At 37.7% G+C, this 21,188-nt stretch overlaps 1 non-coding gene across 1 annotated transcript; it reads left to right on the top strand.

The window, feature by feature from the left end:
- Positions 1–880: 880 nt before the first annotated feature.
- On the top strand, positions 881–987 carry LOC145603304 (small nucleolar RNA R71). Its single transcript, XR_014104821.1, has one exon. It is a non-coding gene; the product is annotated as a small nucleolar RNA R71 (small nucleolar RNA).
- The last annotated feature ends 20,201 nt before the right edge of the window (positions 988–21,188 follow it).

Raw genomic sequence — 21,188 nt, 5'->3', positions numbered from 1 at the left:
GTTTTCCCCACGTCAGCCAGGTAGTCAGTCAGACTCCAAGAAGTTTGACAAACAAAAAGATAGTCGGTCTGCTCAGCCGGCCAAGAAGAAAGAAGAGAGCAAGAAGAGAAAAGAAGTCTGGGCGGTATCCCATGTTCCTTGATCACCAAAATTTTGATTTTAATGGTCATGGTATCGGGAATCAGGTTGTTGGTTTTGATTACCATATCCCCTTTGGTTAGAGTAGTCTCTTCCATTGAAATTGGAAGGGCCTCCCCCACCATGGTATTGGTTATCATAACCACCACCACTTTGGTTCCAACCACGGTTTCCACCTTGATTCCAATTCCCCATTTGATTGGAGTTTGGCCTCAAGTTCCCCACATTCCCCATTACAGGAGCAAAATTCATAGCATTGACATCTTCCACATTATCATCATGTTCATGGGGAGGGGGTTAAACATCAAAAGCAACACAATGAGAGGTATCATGATCATAGGTTTCACAATTAGAGCAAAACATGCATCCTTGAGGCATTTTATTATAAGAAGAGGGGGAAGAAGTGGTCATACCATTGCCTCCCTTGGTTGAAGGGGAGGTATTACCATGAGGATTGGACTTTTCTTTTATCAATTCGTCCATTTGCTTGGCCATCTTGGAGATTTGGTTAGAGAGGTTGTTGATTGCGTTGGCTTGCTCTAATGCATAGACACCCTTACTAGAAGTAGCATCCCTTTCTCCTTCATACCAATCGTCATAATGCTTTGCGGCCTCCTCTATAATACACTCCACTTCATCCTCTTCTTTGTTCATGATCGGACCGCCGGCCGCGGCGTCTAGGCTTGTTTTCCCTTGAGGTGTGAGACCTCCATAGAAAGTGTGAATGAGTTGATACTTAGGTATCCCATGGTGTGGGCATTGACGTTGAAGCTCCTTGTATCGGTCCCATGCCACACTTAGAGTCTCACCACTCTTTTTGGCGAAAACCTTGGATCAAAGACCGAGCCTCGACGGTCTTCCTATGGTTGTAAAATCTTCTCAAGAAAGCCGTAGTCACTTGGTCCCATGTTGTGAGAGAGTTAGGGGGCACCTCCTTCTCTAGCCATTCTAGACCTCTCCCAATTAGAGAAAATGGAAACATCTTAAGGCGAATGTAATCCCCTATATTTTAATTTAATTATAATATTTATTTATATATTATTCTTATAATTATATTTATGGCAATTTCATTAAATAAATTATTTTTATGAAAGGATTTAAATAAACTAGTGTATTTTTACTAATTTACAAGTAATTCTAACATAGCCCAAAACCCAAATATTACTCCTAATCTAATTAGGAAACCCAAAGCCCAAATTAAACCCTCAAAAACCCTCACTTTTCTCCTCCCTCTCACGTAAAAAAAAAAAAGAAAGAGCTCTCATAATTTTCCTCCTCTTCCTACTGCTTTCACGAAGAGAAGAAAAGAAAAAAAAAACAAAACCTGCTAACTTGCTGCCGCCCCTGCCGCCCAGCAGTTCGACTCCTCCCTTCTCCTTCCCCTTATTTCTCCTTCTCTTATTCCTTGTTATTTTTAATTAAAGCTTCAATTTTTATTTGTTTTCAATTATGAAATTATTGTTATTAGGCTTTAATAGTATGTATAAATTACAAAAGATTATAAATTTATGGGTTTTGTATGTTTAGATTATTATGTTAATTTTCAGATTTGGTTATGTATGAATTTAGGGTATTAAAGTGTTGATTTTTCATGTTTTAAGGCTTAATAACGTACTAAACAAGTTACTTAATTATTCTATATTCAAAGTATGTCAAAGTATGATTATTTTGATTGTATATAATTTTCAGATTTATTAAAGTTTCGATTTTTGTGGACTATTAGTGTAAATTTCATGTTTTTATGCTTCTAAACCTATAAAATATTTATTGTGGGTATTTTGTGATTGAAAAAGCTTTGAACTTTATATTCTAATCTAAATAATAATTTTCAGATTTTATACCTTTTATTTTGAAGCCTCTAATTGCATTGAATTGATATATTTTTGGGTTTTTAACACACTAATTTGCTATATAATGACTATTTCAAATAATTATGCTTATGGGATTATTTTATATGCTTAAAACAAATTTTCAGATTTATTTAACCACTTTAAAGTTGCTGTAATTTGGTATAAAACACTATATTTTCATGATTTTAACACATAAACTTGTAGTTGGGATGTTGTACTACTAGTTTTGGCTAATGGGAGTAATTTAAAGGCTTTATTTTAATGGTTTGAGAGGTTTTTTGCTTTAATTTTAATTGCTTTGGTATTGATTTATTTCTTATTATTTTGTTTAGGAGAAGATTTTGTAGAAAGTAATTTCTAATTTCTAAAGTGGCCAATCGAATTATTTACTCAAGGTACGTACAAGTTACAAAACCTTGCTTTTAGGTGCATGTTTAAGGATGGATCGAGAACTTAGTATCATGTCTAGGGATGACTGGGTTAAATTGTTTGGTTATACATTGTGAATTTCCTTTGACGTGCACTATTCCTTATTGCAATTATTGGTTATGTTCTAATTATGCAAGGTGCGCTTAGAGGCAAAGGTATGTGATTGGTGAAATGACTTAATTATTACTCATTCATGATTTAATGAAATAGGATGAGTAAAGGAATGGTTCATGTCTTATAAGACAAGGTTAAGAGTTTGGGGTGCCTTATGCACTCAAGGTGTTTATACACCGAGGTAGTGAAGGAATAAATAATAAATGTTGCTTGCCACTAATAAATCAAGAATTGAAATTGAAAAGTTGCTTTACTTGATTGAATTGATATTGGATTGATTGTATTGTTATGCATATGAGTCATCAACAAGTCTAAACCTATAAATCACGTAAAGTGCAAGATGGATGAGCAATAAAACTCTGGATTGGTGCACTTCTGGAGTAATGACAATCAGGGGTTGGGGTACATGGGGTATTAGCTGTGTACTTTTCTCGAGGCCGTCTGATCTACGAGTCTCTTATTTCAAATATTTTTCAAAACTAGGAGTTAGGTGAGATCTCATACTAACTACGGTCACGGAGTCGCGCCCGTGGTCGTTGGATGTTTATTGATGTTTCTGAAAGGAGGCATGGGGTTTTTCTTTATTGATGTTCCAAATGGGACATGGGTTGGACAACCTTGTCTATTGCTAAATCCAATGAATAAATTGAAATGAGTTAGCTACTATTAACTAGTGGAGTCTTAATAAATTGGATAATCGAGTCGTGTGTTGAGTTTGTTATTTAATGATGCGTATGATTGATTATTAGTAGCATGTTAAGTATTTCCTTATTTTACTTTGTAGCTTGTATGTACTCAGCTTTGCTGATTGCGTGCTTTTATGTGTGTGTCCTTCTTTGGTCATGGCCTTCGCCTTTCAATGACCCTGTGACGATCCAATTTTTACACTTGTAATATTGGGGAGCTGAATAACCGCAGGGTCTCTCACATGCAGCATTCATCAGGGTTATGGGATCTTGAGTAGAGAGTTTGTTGCTTACATTTCATTTCCTTTGCAAGTTTGATTTTATCTTAACTCGATTTTATTTGACACTATTTCTCTTGGTTTAAGTTTGTTTAAACACTGAAATTTAATCACTTATTATTTCTTTTGGGTTTTGAATAAGGGCCTTAATGGTTCCAACTTGTAATACTTATTTTGATTTAAATACTTTGTTTTGAGGTTTATTTAAAACTGTTTTGGTTTTCCGCTGCTAATTTCTGAGATAGCCTTAACGTTTGAACACGTGGCGGTAGCACACCAGTAATTCTCTTGAATTTGTTCAAGTTATATACAGGTTTTTAAGAGAGAATTATTGGGGTGTTACAAAGTGGTATGAGAGCTTAGGTTAGATTTAATTACCACTAAAGCCAATTAGCTTAATATGTCTTAGGCGCCTAACTAACTAACATTGAGGATTTAAGTTCAAAGGCTAAAGTGATTTTTCGAAACTTAGTATGTTTGAAACGTTTTATCTAAAATGATTTTGAAGTTTATTTTGTCTACTTGGTGAGCTTTGGGTAGACTTAAGAAGGGAATGCATGCATATTTCATACATATCTTTACGTTTTATTGTCAATTGAAGTGTCATTTTTCTTATTTATTTAACATGTAGTAATTAATGTCTCAATTGATGTATTTTATGATGTGCTTGTGTTATTCTTTTGTATGTTCGTTGCGTTGGGATGACGTAGAAAGGAGATGAGTGACTCAGTAAGCACGTCTGGAAGCACGAATAATGGTATTAGGAACAACCCCGTTGTTGTGTCTGAGGATGAGAATGATGCGCGAAGTGAAGATACCTTAGAGAGGTTTGAAAAGACTATGACGCCAGATAATCCTGATGAAGAAGACTACCAGTATATACATGAGTTTAAGACTGCGAAGAATAAAAAGCATAAGATTAAAACTTATACAAGAATGTTCCATGACTATACCCTTATTGAATTTCCAGATGAGAATAACCTTGAATGGCTACAACCACCACTGGAAGATCCAAATGCGGGAAAGAGAGCTACTAGGAATCCTAATCCGCTTCACAAGTATATAACTATTGAAGACTCAGATGATGAGAAGGATCCCGATTTTGATGTTAATAACTATGATGAAAAGAAAGATAGGAACAACAATGTGATACCTTGAGATTTATTTTTTTAGGGTAGAGTTAGCATGAATAAGGCAATTTGCCATTAATGATGGTTATTAGAACTTTATTATAGTATGCTTTAGATGATTGATTTAAATAAGTAGCTAGAGCTATAGAGTTATTATTCTTTGGGATTCATACTTTTATTTAAGTTATAATAAAGTCATTATTTTATATTAGAAGTTTCATTTTACTAATATTTGTGAGCCAAGGAAAGTTAAAGTTTGTGAAATAAAGATTTTAGGATATTTCCTTTGGTTATGATTAAGCTAGTAAGAGTGACGTGGTATGGGGATTATTTTCTTAACTCTATTTCATTTTGCGTGTGAATTGTGTTTATATTTGTATGATTCTACTTGGGACAAAGGGGTGCAAGCAAGGTGCCCTTTTGAACCAATATATGTGATATGTATTATGATGATTATGTGAATATATGAGAATGGTATTTTAACTAGAGTATGATGTCCTTATATTTTCAGGCGTAAAACTACCATGGCCAATAACGCCGCCCTTGCTGAGGCCATCCGAATGTTGGCAGAGGATCTGAACCAAAACCGAGGTGATCAGCTTGACCCCCAGGCAGAAATGTTTAAGAAGCTAGCACAAGTAAGACCCCCAGTGTTCAAGGGTGGTGCTGACCCCACCTTCTTAGAGAATTGGATACGCGAGTTTGACAAATTGTTCGTGGCATTGAACTGCCCTGACAATCTGAAGGTGGATCAGGCAGCCATGTATCTTAAGGACGAAGCTGACATATGGTGGAGAGATAACTGTGAGCTAGTGAAAGCCAAGCCTAACTTTGGGTGGGAGGTATTCAAAACCGCTTTAAGAGACAAATTCTACCCTCCTTTCCTAAAGAAACAAAAAGCTCAGGAGTTCATAAACCTGGAAATGGGGCAGATGACAATCTCCGAGTATTACAATAAGTTTATGGCCCTTGCTAGGTTTGCCCTTGAGGTAGTACCCACTGAGGAACTGAAGGCTCAGAGATTTGAGCAAAGGTTAACTAACCAACTGCAAAAAGACCTAGCGGGGAAGGTATTTAAAACTCTAGACAAGGTATATGAGAGAGCTGCCCACATGTACCACCTAAATTCTAAGAGTGTAGGAGAGACTGCCAAGGCCGGGGAGAAAAGAAAGGAATTTGGGAGACCAGAGCACCAAAGTAGCTATAAGAGGCCTAGAAATGGGAACTCGTTTGATAGAGGTGACCAAACTGGTAGCAACTCTTCTAATGCTAACAATGGAGAGAGAACCTACCATTGTAAGAGGTGTAGAAGAAACCACCCTGGAGAGACTGTGATGGGAATTTAGTGACTTGTCGGTTCTGTAATAAGAAGGGGCACAGGGAAAATGAGTGTAACACCAAACAGAAACAACAGGGAAATGGTGGGAATGGTGGGAACACCCAACAGAGGCCTAACAATTTCAACAACCAGGGGAACAGGGGAAATGGTCAGAATTGGAAGTTTGGAAATGGTAGCAACAACAACAATAGATCTGGCAACAGCAGTAACAACTCAGGCAACAATATCAACAATGGTTACCAGGCAAGAAACAACAATCCCGGACGCGTGACTGTGATGAGCAAGGGAGAAGCTGAGAGGTCCTCAGATGTAGTTACTGGTACTTTTTCTATTCATTCTGTCTCTGTCAACACTTTGTTTGACTCTGGAGCAGCTTACTCTTTCATTTCTACTTCTGTTGTGCGCAAATTAAACTTAACTGAATCGAGTCATGTTGATGTGTCGGTCAGTCTGCCTACAGGCAAACTTGTCCATTGTAAGAGAATATTCAAAGGCTTGCCTTTGAAAATAGGAGAAGCCATCTTTCCTTCGAATCTTATTGAGTTTAATCTAGGGGATTTAGATGTAATTCTGGGGATGGATTGGCTGAGTTCATACAAGGCCAAGATAGACTGTGAGATGCAGAGGGTGCAATTGAGAGATCCTTTGGGTAAGACGGTGTCATATAGACGTTTAGGGAAGCCTAAGGGTTTTGGGATTATTTCTGCTTTGAAGGTCAAGAAGCTAGTGAGTAAGGGATGTCCATTGTACTTTTGCTGTGTCCAAGATTTGAGTATGAGTGAGAGTAGGCGGATGGAGGATGTACCCATTGTGAATGAGTTTTTAGATGTTTTTCCAGAAGAGATTTCGGGAATGCCACCTAAGAGGGAACTTGAGTTTACCATTGACCTAGTCCCAGGAGCTGCACCTATCTCAAAAGCACCTTATAGAATGGCACCAGCTGAGATGAGTGAGCTAAAGGCTCAATTACAGGAGTTGTTAGACAAGGGGTTCATTAGGCCTAGTGCATCACCTTGGGGAGCACCTGTGTTATTTGTGAAAAAGAAGGATGGAAGTTTAAGACTGTGTATTGATTATAGAGAGTTGAATAATGTGATTGTGAAGAATAAGTACCCTTTACCTAGGATAGATGACTTGTTTGACCAGCTAAAGGGGGCAAGTGTGTTTTCGAAGATTGATTTGAGGTCGGGGTATCATCAGTTGAAGGTTGCAGATAAAGACATTCCAAAAACATCCTTTAGAACTCGATATGGGCATTACGGGTTTACTGTCATGCCTTTTGGGTTAACCAATGCACCAGCCATATTTATGGACTTGATGAACCGAGTGTTTCGCGAGTATTTGGATAAGTTTGTAGTTGTGTTCATTGATGACATTTTGGTGTATTCGAAGAATGAGGAAGAGCATGCTGAGCACTTGAGAACTACCCTTGAAACTCTTAGAAAGAACAAGTTGTATGCTAAGTTTTCTAAGTGTGATTTTTGATTGGAGAAAGTTGCATTTTTGGGGCATTACATTTCGAAAGAGGGTGTATCTGTGGATCCTGCGAAGATCAAGGCAGTAAGTGAGTGGCCCACACCTAAGAATGTGACTGATGTTCGTAGTTTCTTGGGATTAGCTGGGTATTATAGAAGGTTTGTTAAGGATTTTTTGAAGATAGCTAGACCCATGACCACCCTTATGAAGAAGCAGAGTAAGTTTGAGTGGAATGAGAGTTGTGAGTCAGCTTTTCAAACCCTCAAAGAGCGATTGACCACTGCACCAGTGCTGGTATTACCTGATGGGAGAGAAGGATTCAAAGTGTATAGTGATGCCTCGAAGCATGGTTTGGGATGTGTCCTACAGCAGAATGGAAAGGTGATCGCATATTGTAGACACCTAAAAATGTCTCCCCAAAACCAAACCCGATGATGAACAACCTTTTACCGCCATTATTGGTCGGGTTGAGTATGTAATCTTTAGAGTGCTTAAATCCATGTTCCATTCAATAAATTTCATAAACAATCCAATTCATAGCCCATTTTCCCAAACCATAACTTATTTTCCTCTTTTTCGTGCCTTTAAACCCAAAATAATTCATTTTGTGTCCATTAAAATCATTCATCTTGTATCCTTTTTATAAAACGTTTAGACCAGTTTATTTTGGTCCATAATCTGGGTCCAATGATTAAATATTTGTATGGGGCTTTAAAAGAGCTTTCCGACAATATATTATAAGCCCAAATCCGAGTTATAACGAATAAGTTATGGCTAAAATACTAAACTGAGTCCAAACCGAACCTAAGCCCACCTTACCTACGACCCAATGATCATGTGGAGGGTCCAAAGGATTTAATACCACTCCTAATCCAATTAGGATTAATTGGAAGCTTCTATAAGTTTCTAAAAGATCCTAATTATCCTTTTTGAAAAGATAAGATTAAAGAGTTTGAAATAGAATAAAACTTTTCTTTTTGAAAGTCCTAATTCTATTCGAATTGAAAGACGTTCAAAGATTGTCAGAAATTGTTTTCGTGCCACACTGTTTTTATCTAATTTTTAAATGGTTGGATAGTTCTTGAAATTATCTTTCCAATGATATATTATAATATTAATTCCGAGCTATAACGAAAAAGATATAAAAGAAATACGAAACTCTATCCAAAACTGACACCGTCCCACTATTTCCGTTATATCTTTTATTCTACAAAATATTTTAATCTGATTCCAATTGGGTTAGAAAGTAGACTTCAAGAGCTTGCCAATGATATCTTATTCATCTTATTCCGATTTCTGGATCAAAAGATATGATAAAAACAAAAACCGCAAAAACTGTTGTCTATCGCAAGAGTTTTATCCGATTCGAATTCTTATCTTTTCTTGATTCGACCCCTCTTTTTTCCCTATAAATAGAGGTCATATCTCCTTTTTTTCAATCATCAACAAGCTTGATCACAAAATCATTCTCTCTTCCTCTCTTCTACACCAAAAATCATTCTCTCTCCCTACACCAAAAATATTCTCTCCTCTTTCTCTTGCTCTAGCCTAAATTCTAGCCACCCTATTTTCTCATTTTATATCCCTTAAGCACTCTAAGGTGTCCATACAATACCCGAAGTTCTATACTTAAACCAAGGCGTGAAAGGTAGAATTAACTGAGGGTTTGGACCAAATCAACTCTACCTTTTATTTAATTTATTTTCAATTTGATTTAATTTTATTGAAGTTACTAACAGTTTATTCATGATGTAGAAATTCAAGGAAACGTGGAAAGTGAGTAATTAATCACTTAATTACTCTTGTTATTATTTCTTGTTGCTATTATCATGATTAGGGTTTATTATTATTTGATTTGATTAACGATATTATTGTTGAATTGCTTCCAATATTAATGTTTATTCTATAATTATTATTTATGATCACCATATTTCATGTTTAAAGGGAATATGTAATTGAAAATAACGCCTAATAAGATAATTTGGACGACCGGTTTAGGTTCCTTTAATCTTGTTGTTTAATCAAGTGATCACAAATATTTTAGAATTATGTGTTGCATTAATATTTAACCAATTTAGCTTAATAATAGTTTGGAGCGAATTGAATCTTTGTTTGTATGCCTTTGAGATCACAGGAATACTTTCCAATATAAGAATCGAGTAGAGGCCAATACAGGCGAATGTGACTCCATGACTCACTTCGTACCATCATCCCCGATCCTCCTTTCGTGGTTCCGAACCATGTGGAGTTAGTAATCTCATGGATTATGAATGGGGTGTAACCTTCACGGGTCAATCATTGTTGCCTATCGTTGTCCCTTAATCGTGGTTGCCTTTTATGATCCGTGAACGGTTTACAAGTTCCTTAAAAACTTGTTGTCGGCTCCCTACTTTCCTTGTCCCTAATTGTGTCCCTAATCGTATATGTCAATTCCCACTTCCTATGAGTGCCAAGCATATTCACAACATGCTTTTAACGTAGGCGCACTTCGAGCGACGCCTACACATATGCATCGAGACAACTGAAGAAACATGAGGTCAATTACCCTACCCATGACTTGGAGCTTGCAGATGTTGTGTTTGCTTTGAATATTTGGAGGCACTACCTTTACGGTGTTTCTTGTAAGATCTTCACAGACCATAAAAGCCTAAAGTACATCTTCACCCAAGATCACTTGAATATGCGGCAACGTAGATGGCTAGAGTACCTCACAGACTACCATGTCCACATTCAGTATGATGAAGGAAAGGCGAATGTAGTTTCTGATGCCCTTAGCAGAAAGTCGAGTCATAATGTTAATGCTTTAATTGTGGCCAATGAGTTGTGTGAAGATATGAGGAGATTGAACCTTGAGGTTATCAATCAAGGAGAGTTAGAAGGATTACTGAGTGCTTTAACCATCCAACCTACAATATTAGAGGAGATTAGAGAAAGGCAACTGGAGGATGAGTCGTTTCAGAGGATTAGGGATCGTGTGACTAGTGGTGCAGAGACTAAATTCAAGATTCATGAGGATGGGAGCTTGAGATATAAGGAGAGATGGTGTATACCACAAAAGTGTGAGGATGTTAAAAGAAAAATCATGGAGGAGTGCCATAATAAACCTTATTCAGTTCACCTTGGGGGAGATAAGTTGTATAAGGACTTGAAAGAGTTCTATTGGTGGCCGAATATGAAGAGAGAGGTAGCTGAGTTTGTATCCAAGTGTCTGACGTGCCAGAAGGTGAAGATAGATCACAAGAGACCCATGGGAAAAGTACAACCCTTGGAAATACCAGAATGGAAGTGGGATTCTATATCCATGGACTTTGTGACAGGCCTACCAAAGACTCGTTCTGGGAATGACACGATTTGGGTGATTGTGGACAGACTTACTAAGTCAGCGATGTTCATTCCTATCAAAGAGACCTGGAAAAAGAAGTAGCTAGCAAGTGTCTATGTGAAGAATGTAGTTCGGTTGCATGGGGTTCCCAAGGACATAGTGTCAGATAGAGACTCGAGGTTTCTATCAAAGTTTTGGCAAAAAGTGCAAGAGAACCTTGGGACAACATTGAAGATGAGTACTGCTTTTCACCCTGCAACAGATGGTCAGACTGAGAGAACAAACCAAACCATGGAGGATATGTTACGAGCTTGTGCTTTAGATTTCCAAGGAAATTGGGAGGATCACCTACCTTTGACCGAATTCTCTTACAATAACAGTTACCATGCAAGCATCAAGATGGCACCTTTTGAAGCATTGTATGGAAGGAAGTGCAGAAGTCCAGTTTGCTTGAGTGATTACAGTGAACGGGTTACTTTGGGTACAGATTTCATTGAGGATATGGTGGGCAAGGTGAGACTAATCCAGTCGCCTATCAAGGCAGCACAAGATAGACAGAAAAGTTATGTTGACTTGAAGAGGAGAGATGATGAGTTTAATGTTGGGGACAAGGTCTTTCTAAAAGTTTCTCCAACAAAAGGTGTGATGCGATTTGGCAAGAAAGGGAAACTTAGTGCTAAGTATGTGGGGCCATATGAAATCCTCCAACGTGTGGGAAAGGTGGCTTACAGATTGGCTTTGCCAATAGAGTTTGAGAAAATGCATGATGTGTTCCACATGTCCCAGCTAAAGAAGTATGTGCCTAGTGAAACCCATGTTTTGCAACCAGAGACTATTCAATTAGATGAGTCTCTAACTTATGAAGAAAGACCAGTAAAGATACTAGATCACAAAGTGCGTAGTACTAGAAACAGGGATGTGAAGATAGTGAAGGTCCTTTGGTCTAATCAGGAATACGAAGAAGCTACCTGGGAGGCCGAGGAAGAGATGAGGAACAAGTATCCCGAGTTATTTGACAAGGTGAGTTACGAGGGCGTAACTCTTTTCTTTTGAGGGGGGAAGAGTGTGATGTAATTTCGCGCTTTTACCTCAATTATACCATTTATTGCTTGATTTTGCACGTTTTTGCGTGTTTTTGGTTATCATTATGCATTATTAATGCGTTTACATACAATAAAAGTATGTAAACTTAAGCCAAATATGAGTTCATTGAGTACAAAGTCCGATTTGTTAAGTATGTTTGTTGAGAAGCAAGCAATTGACAGCAATACAAAACACAAAAAGTTTGAATGATTTTGGAAAATTATGGTTTTTGAGTTAAGTTTCGAGGGCGAAACTTCTTTTAAGAGGGGTAGATTGTAATCCCCCATATTTTAATTTAATTATAATTTATTTATATATTATTCTTACAATTATATTTATGGCAATTTCATTAAATAAATTATTTTTATGAAAGGATTTAAATAAACTAGTGTATTTTCACTAATTTACAAGTAATTCTAACATAGCCCAAAACCCAAATATTACTCCTAATCTAATTAGGAAACCCAAAGCCCAAATAAAACCCTCAAAAACCCTCACTTTTCTCCTCCCTCTCACGTAAAAAAAAAAAAAAGAAAGAGCTCGCATAATTTTCCTCCTCTTCCTACTGCTTTCACGAAGAGAAGAAAGAAAAAAAAAACAAAACAAAACCTGCTAACTTGCTGCCGCCCCTGCCGCCCAGCAACCACCGCCCCTGCCGCCCAGCAGTTCGACTCCTCCCTTCTCCTTCCCCTTATTTCTCCTTCTCTTATTCCTTGTTATTTTTAATTAAAGCTTCAATTTTTATTTGTTTTCAATTATGAAATTATTGTTATTAGGCTTTAATAATATGTATAAATTACAAAAGATTATAAATTTATGGGTTTTGTATGTTTAAATTATTATGTTAATTTTCAGATTTGGTTATGTATGAATTTAGGGTATTAAAGTGTTGATTTTTCATGTTTTAAGGCTTAATAACGTACTAAACAAGTTACTTAATTATTCTATATTCAAAGTATGTCAAAGTATGATTATTTTGATTGTATATAATTTTCAGATTTATTAAAGTTTCGATTTTTGTGGACTATTAGTGTAAATTTCATGTTTTTATGCTTCTAAACCTATAAAATATTTATTGTGGGTATTTTGTGATTGAAAAAGCTTTGAACTTTATATTCTAATCTTAATAATAAATTTCAGATTTTATACCTTTTATTTTGAAGCCTCTAATTGCATTGAATTGATATATTTTTGGGTTTTTAACACACTAATTTGCTATATAATGACTATTTCAAATAATTATGCTTATGGGATTATTTTATATGCTTAAAACAAATTTTCAGATTTATTTAACCACTTTAAAGTTGCTGTAATTTGGTATAAAACACTATATTTTCATGATTTTAACACATAAACTTGTAGTTGGGATGTTGTACTACTAGTTTTGGCTAATGGGAGTAATTTAAAGGCTTTATTTTAATGGTTTGAGAGGTTTTTTGCTGTAATTTTAATTGCTTTGGTATTGATTTATTTCTTATTATTTGGTTTAGGAGAGGACTTTGTAGAAGGTGATTTCTAGTTTCTAAAGTGGCCAATCGAATTGTTTACTCAAGGTACGTGCAAGTTACAAAACCTTGCTTTTAGGTGCATGTTTAAGGATGGATCGAGAACTTAGTATCATGTCTAGGGATGACTGGGTTAAATTGTTTGGTTATACATTGTGAATTTCCTTTGACGTGCACTATTCCTTATTGCAATTATTGGTTATGTTCTAATTATGCAAGGTGCGCTTAGAGGCAAAGGTATGTGATTGGTGAAATGACTTAATTATTACTCATTTATGATTTAATGAAATAGGATGAGTAAAGGAATGGTTCATGTCTTATAAGACAAGGTTAAGAGTTTGGGGTGCCTTATGCACTCAAGGTGTTCATACACCGAGGTAGTAAAGGAATAAATAATAAATGTTGCTTGCCACTAATAAATCAAGAATTGAAATTGAAAAGTTGCTTTACTTGATTGAATTGATATTGGATTGATTGTATTGTTATGCATATGAGTCATCACCAAGTCTAAACCTGTAAATCACGTAAAGTGCAAGATGGATGAGCTATAAAACTCTGGATTGGTGCACTTCTGGAGTAATGACAATCAGGGGTTGGGGTACATGGGGTATTAGCCGTGTATTTTCTCGAGGCCGTCTGATCTACGAGTCTCTTATTTCAAATATTTTTCAAAACTAGGAGTTAGGTGAGATCTCATACTAACTACGGTCACGGAGTCGCGCCCGTGGTCGTTGGATGTTTATTGATGTTTCCGAAAGGAGGCATGGGGTTTTTCTTTATTGATGTTCCAAATGGGACATGGGTTGGACAACCTTGTCTATTGCTAAATTCAATGAATAAATTGAAATGAGTTAGCTACTATTAACTAGTGGAGTCTTAATAAATTGGATAATCGAGTCGTGTGTTGAGTTTGTTATTTAATGATGCGTATGATTGATTATTAGTAGCATGTTAAGTATTTCCTTATTTTACTTTGCAGCTTGTATTTACTCAGCTTTGCTGATTGCGTGCTTTTGTGTGTGTGTCCTTCTTTGGTCATGGCCTTCGCCTTTCAATGACCCTGTGACGATCCAATTTTTACACTTGTAATATTGGGGAGCAGAATAACCGCAGGTTCTCTCACATACAGCATTCATCAGGGTTGTGGGATCTTGAGTAGAGAGTTGGTTGCTTACATTTCATTTCCTTTGCAAGTTTGATTTTATCTTAACTCGATTTTATTTGACACTATTTCTCTAGGTTTAAGTTTGTTTAAACACTGAATTTAATCACTTATTATTTCTTTTGGGTTTTGAATAATGGCCTTAATGGTTCCAACTTGTAATACTTATTTTGATTTAAATACTTTGTTTTGAGGTTTATTTAAAACTGTTTTGGTTTTCCGCTGTTGATTTCTGAGATAGCCTTAACGTTTGAACACGTGGCGGTAGCACACCAGTAATTCTCTTGAATTTGTTTAGGTTATATACAGGTTTCTCACAGGTTTTTAAGAGAGAATTATTGGGGTGTTACAGCGAATATATTCTTGAGTCACTCCATTGGCTTTGATTGTGTCACAATATTTCTCAAACTCTTTCAAATGTTCATAAGGACTCTAAAACTTTCCACCCGAGAATTGTTTCCTCTCTATCAAAGCAATTAAATTGGGCTTGATTTCGAAATTGTTGGCTTGAGTGGTAGGAGTTAGGATCCCACTTTGTGCTCTAAAGGCTTCGGGAGCCCCAAGACGACTCAAAGGTATATTCTCTCCCATTTTAGATTTTTCTTCACTCTCGGAATTAAAGGTTGAAAAAGGGTTGATTCCCGGGCTTGATGGTGAATTAGGACTATCTAACTCTTCACTTGAGGGTGAAGAGGGTGGAGTATCTTCCAATTCTCTTACTCCTTCTTTCGTCGGGGTGTGAGAATTTCTACTCCTTGCTCTCGCTTCACTTCGAAGTAGGGACAAAGACCTCTCAGCTCCGGATCGATGGGAATTAAAGACCTTGAGCGGGTTCGTCCTCTGTTCATACAACAAAGCTAAGGAGAACGTAAGCACTGATAAGTAACAAAAAGTAGCAAATACTAACAAATAAAAAAAGACGGTGAGATAGTCTCAAATAAAGAAATGAAATAGCAATGGAAGCCGTCTCCCCGGCAACGGCGCCAATTTGACAAAGGTAATATTTGCGTCGTTCAACAACTACACCTAAGTCAAATACAATTTATAACACTCGACTCAACCTATTACAAGTATAGGGCAAATAGAGGGGTCGAACCACATGGAGAAATGCATAAACACCGCATTCATTACTTGGAATCTAAGCTATCTCGAAACAAGAAATGTGAATAACTAGGAGATCAAACTAAGAACGAAATGGATTAAAATCAATATAACTAGGCACCAAGGGGAATGGGTAGATGAAGATGCTATTTGAGCATGTAATAACATGAAAATGAATTGAGAGTGAACTAAGCATACATGAATATCGAAAATAAATCCAATCTAGTCTCCTTCCGGAGTTAATCGGCTTCTCCTAACATAGCCTCTATGTTTCCACACTGGAACCATATATTAGGAGGTGCAATCAAGGAACAATCGATAATAATGAACCTGAACTAAGTCAACTTCCGTTTCATGTTAGCAAAGATTCACCTTTAATCAACCAACAATGTGCACTTGCAAGAAGATTAAAGAATATCAAGCATGCAAAGGTTTAATCACAAGCAACTTGTAGACACCTAAAAATGTCTCCCCAAAACCAAACCCGATGATGAACAACCTTTTACCGCCATTATTGGTCGGGTTGAGTATGTAATCTTTAGAATGCTTAAATCCATGTTCCATTCAATACATTTCATAAACCAACCCAATTCTTAACCCATTTTCCCAAACCATAACTTATTTTCCTCATTTCATGCCTATAAACCCAAAATAATTCATTTCGTGTCCTTTAAAATCATTCATTTCGTGTCCATTTTATAAATACGTTTAGATCAGTTTATTTTGGTCCTCAAGTGGTTAGAGCTTCCCTCCCGATTTCAGGAGATCATGGGATCGATTCTCACCTCCGCCCTTGTGGCTCTTTAAACACCAAATAATCTGGGTCCAATTGTTAAATGGTTTGATGGGGTTTGAAAAGAGCTTTCCAACGATATATTATAAGCCCAAATCCGAGTTATAACGAATAAGTTATGGCCAAAACACTAAACTGGATCTAAACCGAACCTAAGCCCACCTTACCTACGACCCAATGATCATGTGGAGGGTCCAAAGGATTTAATCCCACTCCTAATCCAATTAGGATTAATTGGAAGCTTATATAAGTTTCTAAAATATCCTAATTATCCTTTTTGAAAAGATAAGATTAAAGAGTTTGAAATAGAATAAAACTCCTTCAGTAATTCTATTCGAATTGAAAGACGTTCAAAGATTGTCAGATATTATTTTCGTGCTTCATAGTTCTTATCTGATTCTTATATGTTTAGATAGCTCTTGAAATTATATTTCCAATGATATATTATAATATTAATTCCAAGCTATAACGAAAAAGATATAAAAGAAATACGAAACTCTATCCAAAACTGACACTGTCTCACTATTTCGGCCATATCTTTTATTCTATATAATATTTTAATCTGATTCTAATTGTGTTAGAAAGTAAATTTCAAGAGCTTTCCAACGATATCTTATTCATCTTATTCCAATTTCTGGATCAAAAGATATGATAAAAACAAAAACCCCAAAAACTGCTGTCTATCGCAAGAGTTTTATCCGATTCGAATTCTTATCTTTTCTTGATTCGACCCCTCTTTTTTCCTTATAAATAGAGGTCATATCTCCCCTTTTTCGATCATCAACAAGCTTGATCATCAAATCCTTCTCTCTTCCTCTCTTTTCTACCAAAAATCATTCTCTTCTCTTTCTCTTATATTCTAAGCCTCAAACCTATATTCCTAATTACATCATTCTTCCCCTAAGCACTCCAAGGAGTCCATATTTAACCCGAGGTTCCGTCCTTAAACCAAGGCGTGAAAGTTATAATTAATTGAGGGTTTGGACAAAATCAACTCTACTTTTTAGTTAATTTAATTTCAATTTGATTTATTTTTTATTGGAGTTACTAACAATTTATTCATGATGTAGCAATTTAAAGGAACGCGCGGAATGTGAGTAATTAATTAATTTAATTACTTATTTTATTTTCTTATTGCTAGTATCACGATTAGGGTTATTATTTGATTTGACTAACGCTATTATTGTTGAATTGCTTCCAATATTAATGTTTATTCTATTATTATTATTATTATTATTATTATTATTATTATTATTATTATTATTATTATTATTATTATTATTATTATCACCATATTGCATGTTTAAAGGAAATATGTAATTGAAAATCACGCTTAATAAGATAATTTGGACAACCGGTTTAGGTTCCTTTTTAATCTTGTTGTTTAATCAAGTGATCACTAATATTTTAGAATTACGTGTTGCATTAATATTAAACCAATTTAGCATAATAATAGTTTGGAGTGAATTGAATATTTTGTTTGCAATCTTGCATGCCTTTGAAATTACAGGAATACTTTTCACAATAAGCATCGAGTAAAGGCCAATACGGGCGAATGTGACTCCATGACTCACTTCGTACCATCATCCCCGATCCTCCTTTTGTGGTTCCGAACCATATGGAGTTAGTAATCTCATGGATTATGAATGGGGTGTAACCTTCACGGGTCAATCGTTGTTGCCTATCGTTGTCCCTTAATCGTGGTTGCCTTATAATGATCCGTGAACGGTTTACAAGTTCCTTAAAAATTTGTTGGCGGCTCCCTACTTTCCTTGTCCCTAATCGTTGTCCCTAATCGTATATGTCAATTCCCACTTCCTATGAATGCCAAGCATATTCACAACATGCTTTTAACGTAGGCGCACTTCAAACGACGCCTACACAACTCAATCCCAATATTATAAGCATAAGCAATTAGCAACTACACCATCCCCACACCCTTGGCTAGGTGACTACTCACAAATCATATTGAAGACAATATCAATCATAAAATCAATAAGCATCAACATGATCAATAAGCAAAGAAGGAAAATCAAAGCAAATAAACAAAATAAAAAACAAAGGTAAAGAGAAAGAGTAAGAGATTGCTCATTAATTGAAGATGAAGGGTTACAAAGGATTGAACAAACACCTTCTTCAAAATCCATGTTCATCAATGAAGAAACCACACTTACTCTCTCTACCAATGAAGACTAATAGTGTTTCTCTCTCTAGATTAAGCTATAATGTTGATAAAAAAAATAGATGATAATAAAAACTTGAAATAGGAGGCTATATATATGCATCATAAAAGACGGAAATAAAACACCTAGGAGAGCCCTCTAGCAAGCAGTCCCGCCCCCTTCAGCCTGGGTACGGGGTTGCTTAACCCAGCAACCCGCGCCCGCGGCTCCTGGTCCTGCGCCCACGGCTGAAGAAAGTGGACGCCCTCTCCTTATGAGGAGAGGCCGCGGCAAAGCAACAGGGGAAGTTGGCCTCGAACAGACGCGCCCACGGGCCACAGAAGAGAGCCCTCTCCCAGGGCGCAGCGCGGCATCTACTGAATGTTGAGTTGATTGCATCTTCAAGAACCCGCGCCCGCGGCCTAAAGCTCCGCCCCCGCGGCTCTGTGCATTGCTATAGTGCCTTCCTTGAGCATCAAATTTCCTCTCCATGGCTCGTCATGCATCCAAGGGTTCATCCGAAAGGGCTAAAAACCTACAAAACAACGGAGAGACGCTAGAAAAACCAACAAAAAGGGAAAAAGGAAAGGAAACACGAGAAAGGAAAGGAAAAAGCAAAACTAAGGTAAAAACGCTTAAAGAGGCTCAAACAAGTGCAAATGAGGGGAGAATCCTTAGAGAAAAAGGGTGGAAAAGTGGCATAAATGCCACTCATCACTCCACCTTCCAAGACGTCCTAATTACTGAGAAGGATCGGGAAGCGTCCGCCGTCCGCATGAGGACCCTGTCGTCATTGAATGTAAGGTCGCCAACCAACTGATTGGGCGGATCCTTATTGACACCGGCAGCTCGTCGGACATCATCAGTCTCCGGTGCTTGCAAAAGTTGAAATACAACACCAGCAGCATACATTCGGTTACCCACCCCTTGGTTGGTTTTGGGGGTGGGATGGTTTACCCAGCTGGCAGAATTGACTTGCCTATCCGGTTGGGAGAGAAAGGAGAAGGACGACACATAGTCGTCAGATTCTTGGTCGTTGAGGAACTGACCGCCTATAACATCATTTGAGGTCGTCCGACCCTCAATGAAGCGAAGGCGGAATCATCCCTTCTCTCATGCTCATCAAGTATGAGAGGGATGATGGCTCTGTTGGTACCCTGAACGGGGATCAGAAGACGGCCCAGGAGTGCTACCTCTCAGCCGTCAAAGACATTGTGGCCCCAGACGACCAAGGGCAGGAACCAATAGACCTTGACAATGTCAAGGATGCCAGCCCAGCCCCACCAGCAGCCAGAAAGAAAAGAAAAGCTGCTCAGCTGGTGGAAGTGAAGAAAGAGAAGAAATAGCAATCACCGATCGAGGAACGGTCAGATGAGCTATGTCCCCAACCGGCTGGTGAAAACATTGATCTCACTCTGGATGACAGCCGTCCAGAGCGTACTGTGAAGTTTAGGACGGTTGCTTATGCTACTCTATGTGCAAGCTTGCACCTTTTGCTGAAGGAATTCAAAGACATCTTTGCCTTTGAAGTGGAAGAGATGCCAGGCGTTAACCCGGATCTCGTTGTCAACAAACTCGTCGTGGATCCCAAAAAGAATCCCATCCGGCAAAAGAAAAGAAATCACGGCGAGGAAAGAAGTTAGGCGGCAGCTGCCGAAGTCAAAAAGCTGTTAGACGCCAGGTGCATTCGGCCTTGTAATTTCCCCCTGGGTGGCCAATGTTGTTCTTGTAAAGAAGCCGAATGGTACCTGGCGCATGTGTGTTGATTACACAGACCTCAACAAGGTGTGTCCAAAGGACAGTTACCCGCTACAAAGATCGACAATCTGGTCGACTCTACAGCCGGTCACGCCTTGATGAGTTTTATGGATGCCTATTCCGACTTCCATCATATGCCCATGTGGAAGAAAGATCTAGAGAAGACGCCCTTCGTCACTGACTTGGGGTTATTCTGCTATACTGTGATGCCGTTTGGCTTGAAGAATGCGCCTGCCACTTTACAACGGATGATTAATACGGTCTTCATTAATCAAATTGGGAGGAATGTGGAGGCATACATTGATGATAGTCAAATCCAGGCTTCAGGCGGATCATCTTGTTGATCTCCGAGAAACGTTCACCACCCTCAGGCGACATAAGGTCATGCTGAATCCTAAGAAATGCGTCTTTGGTGTTGAGTCTGGGAAGTTTCTCGGATTCTTGATTGATCAAAGGGGGATAGAGGCTAACCCCGAGAAGATACAGGCAGTGATTGACATGAAGTCACCCCGCACTATCAAGGAAGTTCTGAGAGTTATCGGTTGCCTGCCTGCATTGGAGAGGTTCCTCAGCCGGTCAGGTGACAAATGCCTTTACTTCTTCCAAGCAATCAGGAAGAAGTCTAGGTTTGAATGGGGGGGATGATGCTGAGACGGCCTTCCAGATTTTGAAAGAACAGTTGCACTCTCTGCCAAGGCTTGTTAGCCCTTTGCCCAGGGAGAAGTTGTACATGGACTTAGCCGTCTTAGATTATGCTCTCAGTGTCGTTCTCCTTGCTGAGCGAGACGGTATTCAGCTTCTGGTTTACTTCATTAGCCATGTACTTAAAAACGCTGAACTCCGGTACCCCATGGTTGAAAAT

This window comes from Chenopodium album, chromosome 21, assembly GCF_948465745.1.
Source record: "Chenopodium album chromosome 21, dcCheAlbu1.1, whole genome shotgun sequence".
Lineage (NCBI taxonomy): Eukaryota > Viridiplantae > Streptophyta > Magnoliopsida > Caryophyllales > Amaranthaceae > Chenopodium > Chenopodium album.
Note: the sequence above shows the minus strand (reverse complement) of the source record. Positions and strands in the feature narration are given on the sequence as shown.